Genomic DNA, 15,758 nt, shown 5'->3' with positions numbered 1-15,758 from the left:
ATCTTCTCATTCAGTTGATTGTTGTCTTTGCAGGTAAAAAGCAGAAGCTTTCTAGTCTGATGTAGTCAGTTGCTTGTGCATTTGGTGTCATAGCCAAGGAATCATCATTGCTAAGACCAACGTCAAGGAGTTTTTCCCCTGCGTTTTCTTCTAGGAGTTTCACAGATAGGCACTGAAGTATTTATTAAGAGGGTAGAGTTCATATTAAGTGTTCTTGCCAGAAAAAAAATCAAACAAATAAAACACAAAGAGACACCAGGAAACTTTTAGAAGTGATGGATATGTTATTACCTTGATTGTGGTGATGGATTCACAGGTATACTTGGGTGCCTGAACATTGAAATGTATATGTTAAATATATACTGTTTTTTCTATATCAATTATACCTCAGTAAAACTGTGTGTTTTTAAAAATGTAGAGAAAGGCAGAACCAAGGGTGAAATAGGTACTCCTACCTAGCCAAGGGTAAAAAGCCTCTACCTAGCGTAACTCTGAGTCTTCTGGCAGCCAAAACAAAAAGAAGAAATGATTTGTTTATTCAGCACATGTTTTATGTTCATGCTTTAAGGTTTTAAATTCCCTTGGTCTCTTCGCTAAGTCTGAAGATAGAAAATAAATATGGTTTTGAGAGAATAATCTGACTAAATCAAGCCTGAAAAATACAATCATCAGAACACTAGAGAAAATATTCTTTGGGGCTGAATCATCTCACTAATCATCATATCTGCAAAAAGCCTTTGAAACATTTGTTTTGGTATAAGAAATATTATCAAGACATGTTGATTTTTAAGTTTTTCTTAAATTTGTTTTGAATACTGGGATGTAGAATGCATAAAAATGTTTTGAAAATATTTTCTCAAAATACTGCAATGCTAAACAGTGTTTAAAGAATTTTGATTTTCAAATGTAGACTTCAAATGGCCATAAAAATTGCACTCCTCAGTGACAAATGAGTCTTCCACTGCTGGACTGGGGCCAGTTTGCCATGGCTCCTGGTGGAAGGCTGCACAGAGTCAACCTTTCAAGGGAGAGTCCCATTTGGGGACCTGGATCATTAGGAGTTAAGGCTTAAGCTTATAAAAAGGCACTCTTGGGAGGCTCAGAGGCACAGTCCATAGACCAATGGTCCCTGGTAGTATCTTGAGTGTCTACTAGAGAGAGGTGTGTGCTAAGTCACTTCAATAGTGTCTGGCTCTCTGTGACCTTATGGACTGTAGCCTGCCAGACTCCTCTATCCATGGGATTCTCCAGGCAAGAATACTGGAGTGGGTTGCTGTGGCCTCCTCCAGGGGATCTTCCTGACCCAGGTAGAGGGGTCAACAAAAATGTGGCCCCTTGGTCTTCAACAGTCATCTTGGGGGTTCTGTTACCTGTTCAGCTGGAATAGGTGAGGTTTTGCAAGCCACTTGGCAAATAGATGGGGAAACAATGGAAACAGTGACAGACTTTATTTTGGGGGACTCCAAAATCACTGCAGATGGTGACTACAGCCATGAAATTAAAAGACGCTTGCTCCTTGGAAGAAATGCTATGACAAACCTTGACAACACATTAAAAAGCAGAGACATTACTTTGCCAACAAAGGTTCATCTAGTCAAAGCTATAGTTTTTCCAGTAGTCATGTATGGATGTGAGAGTTGGACCATAAAGAAAGCTGAGTGCTGAAGAATTGATGCTTTGAAGTGTGGTGTTGGAGGAGACTCTTGAGAGTCCCTTGGACTGCGAGGAGATCCAACCAGTCAATCCTAAAGGAAATCAACCCTGAATATTCATTGGAAGGACTGATGCTGAAGCTGAAACTCCAATACCTTGTCCACCTGATGCGAAGAACTGACTCATTGGAAAAGACCCTGATGCTGGGAAAGATTGAAGGCAGGAGGAAAAGGGGACGACAGAGGATGAGATGATTGGATGGCATTACCGACTGGATAGACATGAGTTTGAGCAAGCTCTGGGAGTTGGTGACAGACAGGGAAGCCTGGCGTGCTGTGGTCCATGGGGTTGCAAAGAGTCTGACACAACTGAGTGACTGAACTGAAATGAACTAACCAGCCCTTGTTGGCTGGTACTTCTGAATCATTATGAATCCTAGCATTCCAAAGCAGGGGGGAAAAAAGCCCTCAGAAAATGCCTCTGTTTAAATATTCCAGGCTCTGTGACAGGCACTGGCCATAAGTTGTATTCAGTGTTCTCAGCAATTCCATGAAGTATATAATAGTATAAACTTCATTCTATAGGTGGAGAAACTAAGGCTTAGAGACCTGTGTGACACCCCCAAGGTCACACAATTGGTAAGTAGGGAAATTGGGACTTGAACTGAAGCCCCCAAACTCTAAAGCCTATGCTTTTAACCATTTCATGATACTGCCTACCTCCTCTCCAGTCAGTCATGGGATTAGTGATTGAGATTATTATATTCATTATATTAATAGTATCTTTTATTAATATTGTCATTAACTGCTTACCAAGCACTTTATATCCTTGTCTCCTTAAGCAGATTATAAATTCCTTACAAGTGTTTACTGCCCTTTATTCTTGTATACCAAGAGTACCTAATAGAGCTCTAAGAACTTAGAAGGGAAGTATGGAAGGAAAGGACTAATATTTATTTAGTACACACTATGACCCAAGCACTATCCTGAGCATTTTATATGCTTTATCTCATTAAGTCTTCACACCCCTGTGATATAAGTGTTATAAGTATTCCTGTTGTATAGATGCAGAAACCGAGGCTTAAAGAGTTTAAATTACTTGTTCAGAAAGAAGTCAGACACTAAAGAGTACATTCTATATAATTCCATTTACTTGAAGATTAAACCAGGCAAAGTTGCTATATGGTGATAGATGTTATAATAGTAACTACCTTTCCAGGGAGTACTGACTATGAAGGGACATGAGGGAGTCTTTTGTGATGCTGGAAATAGTCTATATTTTGATCTGGGAGATGCTTACGTAGGTGTGCATGAATGCTAAGTCACCTCAGTCATGTCTGACTCTTTGTGACCCTATGGATTGTAGCCCGCCAGACTCCTCTGTCCATGGGATTTCCCAGGCAAGAATACTGGAGTGAGATGCCATTTCCTTCTCCAGGGGATCTTCCTGACCCAGGGATCTAACCCATGTCTCCTGCATTGCAGGCAGATTCTTTACTCACTGAGCTACCAGGGAAGCCTACATGGGTGTATCAGTTCAGTTCAGTCACTCAGTTGTGTCCGACTCAGGTGGCACACATAAGATTGATGTACATTTTCGTATATAAGTTTTACTTTAATTAAAAACAAATAATATAAAAATGACTTGCTTCGAGTATCATGATTAGTAAGTGCCAGAGCTGAAATTTGAATCCAGTTCCATATACTTTGACTTTCATGCTTCCAAAATCCCTGCCTCCTCTCACTTCTGCCATTTTTACAAGTATCAGCTGGGTCTTCTTCTAGACCGTTTTCACTTCTCACAGCTTCACTAGCTGAACATGGGCTCTGAGAACAGGATCCACTCAATATCTCACCCTTCAGCGCCCTCCATGCCCCTTACTCAACACATGTGCTTCCTTTTAATTAAGGGAGCACATTTTAATCCTCATGATACCAATAATTCAAGCAGAGGCATCCATCAAGTGGACTATAGCAATTAAAAGCTGGTGATGTTGAAATAATTCTCCTGCTTACCTTCTAATGATTGGAGAGTTTTGCAACCATACACCAGAAGCAATAATAAACAGTTTCAATTTAGTTAATCTAGTCAATCTTAACAGTATTTATTGGTCAAAAGATTCTGTACAAGCCATTGTGGGCCCAGTGAAGACTAAACAGGTGACAATGACAAAGTTCCTGATGAGCTTTAAGTCAAGTGGCAAAGGTAGATGTACACAGGTAGAATGCTCTGCTTAGCATTACACAGGTGCAAAATACTGTGGGAATTGAAGGGGAGAGTTGATTTTAATGGTGGTAAGGTAGGGTAAAGTCATGCTCAAAGTTCTCCAAGCCAGGCTTCAGCAATATGTGAACCATGAACTTCCAGATGTTCAAGCAGGTTTTAGAAAAGGCAGAGGCACCAGAGATCAAATTGCCAACATCCGCTGGATCATGGAGTAAGCAAGAGAATTCCAGGAAAACATCTATTTCTGCTTCATTGACTATGCCAAAGCCTTTGACTGTGTGGATCACAATAGACTGTGGAATATTCTGAAAGAGATGGGAATACCAGACCACCTGACCTGCCTCTTGAGAAACCTGTATGCAGGTCAGGAGGCAACAGTTAGAACTGGACATGGAACAACAGACTGGTTCCAAATAGGAAAAGGAGTACGTCAAGGTTGTATATTGTCACCCTGCTTATTTAACTTATATGCATCATGAGGAACGCTGGGCTGGAAGAAGCACAAGCTGGAATCAAGATTGCTGGGAGAAATATCAATAACCTCAGATATGCAGATGACACTACCCTTATGGCAGAAAGTGAAGAGGAACTCAAAGCCTCTTGATGAAAGTGAAAGAGGAGAGTGAAAAGGTTGGCTTGAAGCTCAACATTCAGACAACTAAGATCATGGCATCTGGTCCCATTACTTCATGGGAAATAGATGGGGAAACAGTGGAAACAGTGTCAGACTTTATTTTGGGGGGCTCCAAAATCACTGCAGATGCTGATTGCAGCCATGAAATTAAAAGATGCTTACTCCTTGGAAGGAAAGTTATGACCAACCTAGATAGCATATTAAAACGCAGAGACATTACTTTGCCAACAAAGGTCCATCTAGTCAAGGCTATGGTTTTTCCCATGGTCATGTATGGATGTGAGAGTTGGACTGTGAAGAAAGCTGATCGCTGAAGAATTGATGCTTTTGAACTGTGGTGCTGGAGAAGACTCTTGAGAGTCCCTTGGACTTCAAGGAGATCCAACCAGTCCATTCTAAAGGAGATCAATCCTGGGTGTTCATTGGAGGGACTGATGCTAAAGCTGAAACTGCAATACTTTGGCCACCTCATGCGACGAGTTGACTCACTGGAAAAAGAGTCTGATGCTAGGAGGGATTGGGGGTGGGAGGAGACGGGGACGACAGAGAATGAGATGGCTGGATGGCATCACCGACTCTGTGGACATGAGTTTGAGTGAACTCCGGGTGTTGGTGATGGATAAGGAGGCCTGGCGTGCTGTGATTCATGGGGTCGCAAAGAGTCGGACACGACTGAGCGACTGAACTGAACTGAACTGAAGGTAGGGTATGTCATGGAAGGCTTCCAAGAGGAGGTGACATTTTTGTTTCTTTGTTTCCATTATCTTTTTTAAAGTTTTTATTGGCGTGTAGTCAATTCACAATGTGTTAGTTTCAGGTGTATAGCAAAGTAAATCAGTTATACATATATCCATTGTTTTTTAGATTCTTTCCCCACATAGGCCATTACAGAGTATTGAGTAGAGTTTCCTGTGCTATATGCATAACATTTTATATGGATTATAAAAATATTATTTTTCTTATTTTTCTTTTTGTGACATCCCTGTGATCTCACTGTTCATTAGGGTTTGTAAAAGCCAAATAAATACATAATATTATTTGTATGTTAACTAAATGATTTAAAGAAAATTCCCCAACTAATCTTTCTCCCTACCACTTCCTTCTAACACTCCCTATGATCCAGCTAACTCCACTGCATTATCAGCTTCCTAAATTTACACAAAACCATAAGTTTAATAGCGTCACAACGAGGTGACTTTGAACTGAGCCACGAAGAATGGGACTTGAACTGGATAAAGTCCTCAGCTTCATCCCTGATTTCTCTTTTTCTCATCCCCTTCATTCAGACCCTCCCAGGTCTCTTGCTTCTGCATTCAAAATATGTCTTGTCCAATCACTCTTCTCATTTTCACTACTAACACTCTGGACCAGGCTGTAATCATTTGTCACCTAGCCTATCATATTAGCCTTCTAACTAGGTTCTCTCCTCCCACTTTTGCCTCCAGGATTTTCTTTACCAGTGTTCATAGATCTATTAAAAGCATCAATCAGTTGTCATTTGCCTATTTAGAAATCATTTATCGACTTACAATTTTATTTAGAAAAATATCTCAGCTCTTTACTATGGTGTCCATAACCATACATGATCAGGCCGCTGCCTAGCTGTCTGACCTTGTCTCCTCCTTATTTCCTGGCTCAGTATGCTTTAGTCGCATTGGCCTCTTTACAGCTCCTGAAACTTGTTAAGCATTTTTCTGCACTTTGCACTCCTAGTTCCCTTTGTTTGGAATGCCTCATCCTTCACCTCATTCAGCTGTCTATTCATGTTACCTCCTCAGAGAGGTCCTCCCTGAAGTCCGCAGGTAAAACAGGAATCCCCTCCACCATTCTCTACCCCTGTGTCCTGTTTCATTTTTCTTCATAGCACTTATTGCTACTTGTCATTTGCTTATATAAATATATGTTCCTTGATTTATCAAGTGTCTTCCCCGCTAGACTATAAGCTGCATCCAAGCAGGAGTTTCTGTCTCTTTTGCTCACTGTTAAATTTCCAACGCCCAAAACACTGCCTTGCACATAAGTAGGTGCCTAGTGCATAACTGCTGCGTGTAAAGTCAGAGATGGAGAGCAATATACATTCCCAGTGGGAAATTCATTCATTCAAAACAGTGTAAGCTGCTAGGAATAAGGTATGTCAGAGGAGGTGAACCTGATAAATGGTGTCTCTGTCCTCACAGAATTTCCAGTCTAGAACACATGCAATTACAAACCATGGAATAAATTCTTTGATAGGGATGAACACTGTGGACTATGGAGCACATGGGAGGTCCTTGCTACAATGATTACTACAGTGACTGGCCCATGCTATTCATTCTTTCATTTATTCATCTGTCAAACATTTGTTGAATACCTCCTCTGCTTGTCAAAGGGAATTACATAACTCAGTCAAGTAGAGGAGACGCATGCTCGATGTTGGGATATAGAAAGATTAAGGTGAAGGGTGGTGAATAGGAAGGAGGCAAGAACCTGGAGGCAAAGAGTCCTGGCAAGAGGCTATTGCAGTTATCCAGTCACAAGCAAAGAAGGAGCTAGTTTGAGCGAGAGGGATGTCACAACCTCGCCTGTGACCAGTCCAGGAAGATATAGCCATTTTCCCCAAGACACTCCTAACGTAGCCTGAAAAAACCCACATTATTGGGCCTTTTATTCAGTCTCCCCTCCCACCATTGCACATGCTGGTTTCTCAATCAGGAAGTGTTAGTCACTCCGTCATGTCCAACTCTTTGTGACCCCATGGATTGTAGCCCACCAGGCTCCTCTATCCATGGGATTTCCCAGTCAAGAATACTGGAGTGGGTTGTCATTCTCTTCTCCAGGGGATCTTCCTGACCCAGGGATCAAACCCGGGTCTCCTGCATTGCAGGCAGATTCTTTACCGTCTGAGCCATTCTAGATTGGGAGTGTCCCCATTAATCCTTTCCGACATTTTCATGAGGCCATCAACACTGTCATACTCCATTGCATAGGACTGAAATCTTCCGCTGGAAATAAAAATAGCGTGTCAAGGTGTTTTCCTACTGCAAGGCGGACTATGTTAGCCCTACTGAGCAGGGATGTGGAAGGGAGGTGGAAGGCAGGCAAGAAGCAGACAGGAGCCAAGAGGGGTGTGAAGGGGGAAGGCCCCTCCCTTGAACCAGTCAACTGGGACAAGAGAGCCTGACCAGGGGCCGAGTTTCCAGGGGCTTGTTCCATTTCAGATGACTCGTTTAGGCATTACTTTATTTATACCCCTGCCTCATTCCACACTGCCTTCTGATCTGATCTGTTGATCCCCTCCCCTCCCCTCACCCTTTCAAATTAAAGGTCACCAGGATAGAATTCTTTGGGGGCCCAGGCTACACCTGTTTCTTGCACGTGCTCAAGTGGGAAAATGGCCAAGGACTAAATACAACCACTTCATCATTGGGGAAAAAACTGAGACCCAGAGAAGGTGACAAAACAATTTGATGTCCCATTGCCAATAATGGGCTAAATCCTGATTCTGCCTAAGCATGAGCCTCGGTCCTCTGATGTTCATGGTTCGGAGACAGCATTTTCTTATGGTACAAAGGACAGGAACTCACTTCCCGGTGGAGAGCTTTCCTAAACGGGGGGATGTCATTTAGTGGACAAAGAGGATTCACTTTACAAGTTGGGTTGCATTCAGTTTTGCAAGAAGCTAGACTCATATGAGAAAGAGGTATACACATGCCTATGTCGTGACTTCTGTCAATTTCACACACACACACTTCCCCACTCTTCAGCCACCCAGAAAACTGGGCCCATCGCTAGTATATAAGGCTCTTTTTAGGATATGAGGACTCTCAAGTCTGATTCCTCAGTGGTCTGGAGGGCCTCAAAGTGAGTGAGAGGCGACTTCATCATTCAAGCCTCTTCCTGTCTAACTGCAGGCCCTCTCCCTTTCTCCCTCTTACTCCCTTTCATTGTGTCTGTCACACTCCATTGCTCTGGTCTCTGCCACAATTTGTCCGTTTCTCTATCTCTTGCTCCCTCCTCTTTCCTCTCTACCTCTATCTTTCTCTGATTGCCATCTCTTGTCTGTATCTCTCCATGGCTCTGTGTCTTTTTTTTCTCTCTCAATGATGGTTTTTTTTTCTCTCTTACACGTGCACTTCCCCCCTCCTTCCCCTCCCCTTCCTCTCTCTCTTCCAAAAAGCCCTCCAAGAATCTCAGGCTTCTAAGCTGACCAGCCAGAACTGCCCTGTTCAGCTCTTAACTGGCTAGCTTCCTTAATCTTTCCATAAAAATAAATCATATTTGCAACCTAGATTAAAGGTCTTGCAAGGAAAAAAAAAAGCTGGATCTTTGCTGCTGGGCATCCCCTCCCAGAACTTGGCATGGGGTTGAGAACATAGCAGGTGCTCTGAGAATACCCATTCCCCTGCCTTGGCCCACCCCACCGACTGTTCAGCAATCGCAAAGCTATTCTTCACCCCAGTACCTCCTCTTTGTAGCTGAAATAACTCGTGGCAGCTGGAAAGGAGAGTGCAATGGGCATATATGGTTTGAGAAGTCTTCGACTCTCCCCTGCCCCCAGCGGGGGGACATCACTGGCCCCAGGGCCTGGCCTCCTGAATCCAGAGTAGCCTGTTATGAGCAAGGGTATTCCGGTCTGATGCCCACAATACCTGTCACTCCAGTCCGCTCACTATCCTGCTGACAGCTTTTCCTTCCTCTCAGAGCCCAGTCTCAGTCTAGTTGTGTGCGCTCATGTGGACTGCTGCCTCCCCCATGAGACCATGGGTTTCACGATGTCAAAGTCTGTGTCTGTCTTCCTTTTTTTTTTTTTTGGAAGTATTATAAATATTTTTAATTTCCAGAAAAAGTTTAGGAAAATCATTTTCTAAATTATAACTTTTCTTGATTTATGCTTGTCAAATGGGCACATACACCCTTTCATTTTAGCATATCTGTTAATATATCAAATTTTTATCTCTTATCTAGTGTCTGTCTTCTGATCATCATATCCTCAGCACTGAGCACAGTGCCTAGCACAGGGTGGTCGTGCAATACACCCTTGCTGATTAAATCAACAAATAAACCAATTATGCTCTGGAAAGCTCCATTTCCTCCCTTGTACAATGGGTGAAGTACCAACCCCTGCTTCCTAGGACTCTTAGAAAAGTGAAAGCCAATAATATAGGTAAAGTGATGGGCATACAACAGGTGCTTAATGAATATAAGGACGCTGCAGTGTTGTTGGGAGAACAAAATAAGATGACATGAAGAGGACTGGCCAGCACAGGGCCTAGCACAGAGGAGACCCTCACTGAATGTCCATGGCCTTCCATGTCTTTGCCACAGCCCACAACCAGAGCTGCCGTGTGGGGCCAGGGGGCAGGTGGGGGGTAAACTGGGAGTGTGCCCCCTCCCACCTCCCTCTGGGAATGGGAGCTCATGTCTTCTGGTAGCCTCTTTCAACAGCCCTAAGTGGGTGGACTCTTGGGGGACTGTAATCCCCAAGGCCCTTTCCTCAACCCCTGCCCAGCCTTTCCTGCCTAATTAGATGAGTAACGGTGTTTACTGTCTCTGGCTGGGCAGCTGACGGATCATTGAGGCTGCAGATCATTAACCTTTCCCGGGTTCCCAAATGTTCTCATTAAGGAGCCCTGTCCTATGTCTGTTTCCAGCCCCAAGCTGAGGGCTGAGGGGCTGGCTGGCAGGGCAGGATGTGACTAGAGGATCTGGAGAGTTCTCTGCTACAGTTGCAAGGATTCTGTCTCCTCTTTCTGTCACCCCACCCTTACTCCTTCCTTCAGAAAGCCTCCTCCCAGAGATACACGCTCTTGGGAAACCCCTACCAATAATATATCCTCTTTCTTGCCCCCCCCATATCTCGTCAGAGTGTGAGGATAGATTTTTGGACTGAAAGGCTGCTGGAAAGACCCTCTGAACTCCAGGATGTAGATAATAGAGCCTCAAAAAAGAATAGACACATGTATATGTATACTGAATCACTTTGCTGTACATCTGAAACACAATATTGTTAATGAACTATAGTCTAGTATAAAAAAATTTTTTAAATAGAGCCTCAGGACACTTGAGACGTGTATGGGAGGTGAATTCAAGAAGCTGGTAGTCAGGATTTACTATAGAAAGTAGTGACTGGTTTGGGGAAGCTGAGCATGTACCAGAACAGTGTTTGGAGGAAACAAACAAACAAATCAATCACTTCTCCACGCATTCATGGAAGAAATACGCCTCCAGGGCCTGCATATGACTAGTTTTGTGATTCTGGATGAGTTGCTTCATCTTTCTGGGTCTTAATTTTTATAACTGTAAAATAGCAATAAGAACAACCAGAGTGATTTAGAATATTCTCTGAGACAATGGATATAAAATAAAACTCATAGTTCAGAATCTGCGCTTTTCACAAAGCAAGTCAGAATTCTGCCCCCCCCCCATCTTGATCAAGGGGCAAAATTTATGACAGTTTCTCTCAACCTTTCCCCACTAGTCAGCCCTAGAGGCTTGAAATACCCACCAGAACATTCATTGTTTGAGGACTTTACGGTACATGTATATTACTTTGACCACCTGATATGAAGAACTGACTCATTAGAAAAGACCCTAATGCTGGGAAAGATTGAAGGCAGGAGGAGAAGGGGACAACAGAGGATGAGATGGATGGATGGCATCACCGTCTCGATGGACACGAGTTTGAGCAAGCTCTGGGAGTTGGTGACAGACAGGGAAGCCTGGCATGCTGCAATTGCAGCATGGGGTCACAAAGAGTCGGACACGACTGAGCAACTGAACAGAACTGACTGAAAGCTAAATTTAAACTAAAGTGGGGCTTCCCAGGTGGTGCTAGTGGTAAAAGAATCCACCTGCCAATGCAGGAGACATAAGAGACATGAGTTTGATCCCTGAGTCAGGAAGATTCCCTAGAGAAAGGCATGGCAACCCACTCCAGTATTCTTTCCCGTAGAATCCCTGGACAGAGGAGTATGGCAGGCTACAGTCCATGGGGTCGCAAAGAGTCAGACACAACTGAAGTGACTAAATTTTATCAGAGACGAGGATAGAATGGAGTGAGCTAACACATTTGCAGAAAATTTATCTGATTAGCCTTTTAGTACCCAAAGCACAGTGATGGATCTAGACCAGAGAAGTGGAAATAAGTAAGACAAGAGTCATGGAAAGGCTGAAATAAGACATTAAAGGAGGAACTCCTCTATGGTTTTCCTGTTTCCTCTCACCTCACTGTATCTAATCCATTATGTAGTTCTATCTATCTCTTTGAATAGTTCATTTATCCTAAACTCATTGTATCCAAAACTGAACTCACAGTTCCATACTCAATCTGCTGCTCCTTCCTTAGTGTTCCAATGGCACTACCATCTCCTGTAGGTCCCATATAAGACACGTGGCAGAAACCAACACAATATTGTTAAGTAATTATCCTTTGATTAAAAATAAATTTTAAAAAAGACACTTGGCCACGTCTTTCACTCATTTGTCTCCCTATAGTTCATGGTCAAGCTCCAAACACAATATATTCCACATCCAGAATCTGTCTCAGCTCTGCCCACTTCTCTCTGCCTTCATTCCCAAGGTCCCAGCTATACAGTAGGCTAAATGAATCATAATCTTGGGAGGCAAGATTCAGAAATCAGTATTTTTTAAGATTCCCCATATGAGTCCATTATGTAGCCAAGGACAAGAACCACTGCTCTATACATCATCCAGAGTGATATTTTCAAAAATATAAATCATACCCTGAAACTCCCCTGCTGAAAACTTTATTGGATTGACATTGCACTTGGAATAAACTTCAGGCTCTTTTCTGTGGCCTACAAGACCCTTTAAAAGATGGTCCCTGTTGATCTGTCTAACACCATCTATATCCGCCCCTTTTTTTCTAACACTTCAACTTCAACCAAATTGGCTTTCTATCTGTACCTCCTATACACCAAATCCATTCTCATCTCAGGGACTGGCATTAACTGTGTCAGTGTTCCCAAGCTAAACACCAACCTTGAGGTCCCTGATCCATTTCAAAGAGAGAATAAAAACAGTGAAGAAACTTGGATTTTCCCTTGAACTTTTCCCCACCTGTCTCCATCCAGTGTTCCATAATCTCAGTTGAGCTGATTTCTACAGTGTTTACCATACCATCTGTCACTAGTTTGAGGGCCCTTTGCTGGGCATTCCTATCTCCACTAACAGTTTACACTATTCAGTCTAGTTAAAATGGCCACACAGAATGTAAATTAAAACCAGAGACACTACACACACACACACACACATTGAATTGGCTGAAGTTCAAAACAAGAACATCAATACCAAATATTGGCAAGAATAAGGAGCAACTGAAATTTTCATCCTCTGCCAGTGGGAGTACAAATTCACATAACCACTTTGGAAAATTGTTTGACAGTACCTAAGAAAGTGAAAAAAGAAATACCATATGATGCAGCTATTCTACACATTGCTATATAGAGAAGTGAGTGCATATGTCCACCAAAAACATGTACAAGAATATTCATAACAACAGTATTATTCATAATAGCACCCAACTATAAATGGCCCAGATATCTGTCAACAGTAGAATGAATAAGTAAGTTGTGCTATATTCATACAATGAAATGCTGCTAAATACTACAAAGAAAAGAAAAAAGAAAGACTATACTTTCAGGGATCATTTCTATAGTTTGTTACTAGAGAAGTTTCTCTGAACGTGTAGCGCACCCGAAACCATGAGGAGGAGATGTAGTGTTCTCTCCTGAAGCTGGTCTTTGGTGTTGCTTCTGCAGCTGCCACTGGTCATTGCTGATCGTTCTTCTCTTCCTTTGGGAGAGTAAGAGGGAGAGGACACCATCTGAGTGGTTTTGCTTATAGAAAAAAAAAAGAAAAGAAAAAAGAGCTACTACTGATATAGTTGATTACATGGGTGAACTTCACAGACAGAAGGAAGAGTGAAAGAAGGCAGAAGCACAAGAGGACAGTGAAGAGTAAGCAAAACGGACTGATGCTGATAGAGGGCAGACTAGTACAGTGGCTCTCAGAACACCTGAGAACTTGTTATAAATGCTAATTTATGGGCCCCACCCATGTCTACTGAATCGAATCTCTGAATGTAAGGTCCAATCATTTGTGTTTTAACAAGTCCTCCAGGTGATCCTAGACTCGTGGTTACTTCCTAGGGGAGTATTGACTGGGAAGGGGCCTGAGAGAGCCCGTCTGTGGTGTGTGAAATATTCCATAGCATCCAACACAATGGGGACAAATTCAGAACGGACTGGGAGGGAGGTGGGGTGTGAAAACAGGAAATGGAGCTGCTGAAGGAGATAAAAGCAGCTGGGGTGAGAAGTGGAAGACAGTAACTCCAATTAGTGCTAATTCCATTTGCTAAGCTGGTGTTCTCCCTTTGAGCTCAGTTGCCTCCTTGTTCTCCAGGCCCCACCGTCAAGCCTACAGAAGCCCCCCCATTTGTTCTACCCAGAGAGTAGTATTTAGCTATGGGCCCTGGTTTCTGACCTCTCTGCCTTTGACAGTGTCTTCCCAATTCATAGAACTTTCATCTCCTTAATGGGATGAGCCAGTTCTGTTCCAAGAGCCATTTCATTTGGCTGTGGCTCTGGGTGGTGGCAGTGGGAGGAGCCCATTATTTTACTGTCTGTTTTATCAGTCCACTTACTTTAAAAGAATATCAGGAAGAAGATGAAGTACCTAACTGGGGTGCATGTCCATGGTGACACTGACCTAGAAGCTGTCCCGAGAAATTCACAGCCCTCAACAGGTTAGAAGGTGATCAATGTTGGGGACCTAGAACTATCAATGATTTGAACTCTTAAGGACCTTAGAGGATTTCTGGTCTAACCTTTCATTGAGTTCATGGGAAACAGAGGTCCCAGGAACATAAAGCAAGCTAGTGACTTCCAGGAAGAATGCTTAGTAAGTATTCCAGGTCCATCATCCATGTGTCTCCCAAAAGACAACCATTTGGATAAGTGACTGCAGTTTCAGCTTCTATTTCTGCAAAACTTGCCTTTTTCTTAGCAAAGGTTGCCTTCAGAACAATGGGTGTGTGATTGGAGTATGTTTCCTTATTGAAAACTTGCTTTATTCCCAGAGAAGAAGCTTCCTTTCAGAACTCTAAGAGTCGAAGATGGTTACCTCAGGGACCAGAAAACACAGGGTAACATGCTACAAAATGGCCCAACTCTCCTAAGGACCATATTCACACCAGTTTTGGGTCCTAAAGCTTGGGTTGGAGCAGCCTGATGCTCATTCCTTACTTAGTTCATCTCTTCCTCATATTGAACAGCACTGTGAACCATGGCTCTTCTTGTTGTGGGAAATACAGAGTTCTCTGCTTGGAGAACTCTGATCTGATGAGGGAAGAAGAGATTGTTCTGGTGTGGTAGAAGTATGATTGGATCTAAAGACAGAGAAACACGGATTCACAGTTCCAGCTGTGTCACTGATTAATCATGAAATATTGGTTAAATCATATCATCTCCCTCGGTCCTAAATTCCCCACCTCTAAGATGGAGATTATATTATCTACTTCCCAGAGTTGTTAATATAGATAAAATGGTGTCCATAAAGTATTTCACACAGTGTCAGGCAACCAGTAAGAACTCGGAGGTGAGATGTTATTTTTATTAACTGGGTAATCTTAAGCAAATCCCTCCACCTCTGGAGCCATCAGTTCAGTTCAGTTCAGTCGCTTGGTCGTGTCCGACTCTTTGTGACCCCATGGACTGGGAGGACGCCAGACCTCCCTATTCATCACCATCTCCGGGAGTTTCCCAAACTCATGTCCATTGAATCGGTGATGATATCCAACCATCTCATCCTCTGTCGTCCATTCTCCTCCTGCCTTCAATCTTTCCTAGCATGAGGGTCTTTTCAAATGAGTCAACTCTTCACATCACATGGACAAAATATTGGAGTTTCAGCTTCAACATCAGTGCTTCCAATGAACACTCAGGACTGATCTCCTTTAGGATGGACTGGTTGGATCTCCTTGCAGTCCAAGGGACTCTCAAGAGTCTTCTCCAACACCACACTTCAAAAGCATCAATTCTTCAGTGCTTAGCCTTCTTTATAGTCCAACTCTCATATCCATACATGACCAGTGGAAAAACCATAGCTTCGACTTGACAGACCTTTGTTGGCAAAGTAATGTCTCTGCTTTTTAATATGCTGTCTGGGTTGGTCATAACTTTCCTTGCAAGGAGTGTCTTTCAATTTTATGGCTGCAGTCACCATCTGCAGTGATTTTGGAGCCCCA

At 42.9% G+C, this 15,758-nt stretch overlaps 1 non-coding gene across 1 annotated transcript; it reads left to right on the top strand.

Moving 5' to 3' along the window:
* Nucleotides 1–13,138: 13,138 nt before the first annotated feature.
* LOC129535365 (small nucleolar RNA U3) lies at nt 13,139–13,346 on the top strand. Its single transcript, XR_008681629.1, has one exon. It is a non-coding gene; the product is annotated as a small nucleolar RNA U3 (small nucleolar RNA).
* Nucleotides 13,347–15,758: the final 2,412 nt, after the last annotated feature.

This window comes from Moschus berezovskii, chromosome X (assembly GCF_049115385.1).
Source record: "Moschus berezovskii isolate FMDL1 chromosome X, NW_MosBer_1.0, whole genome shotgun sequence".
NCBI classification, from domain to species: domain Eukaryota; kingdom Metazoa; phylum Chordata; class Mammalia; order Artiodactyla; family Moschidae; genus Moschus; species Moschus berezovskii.
Note: the sequence above shows the minus strand (reverse complement) of the source record. Positions and strands in the feature narration are given on the sequence as shown.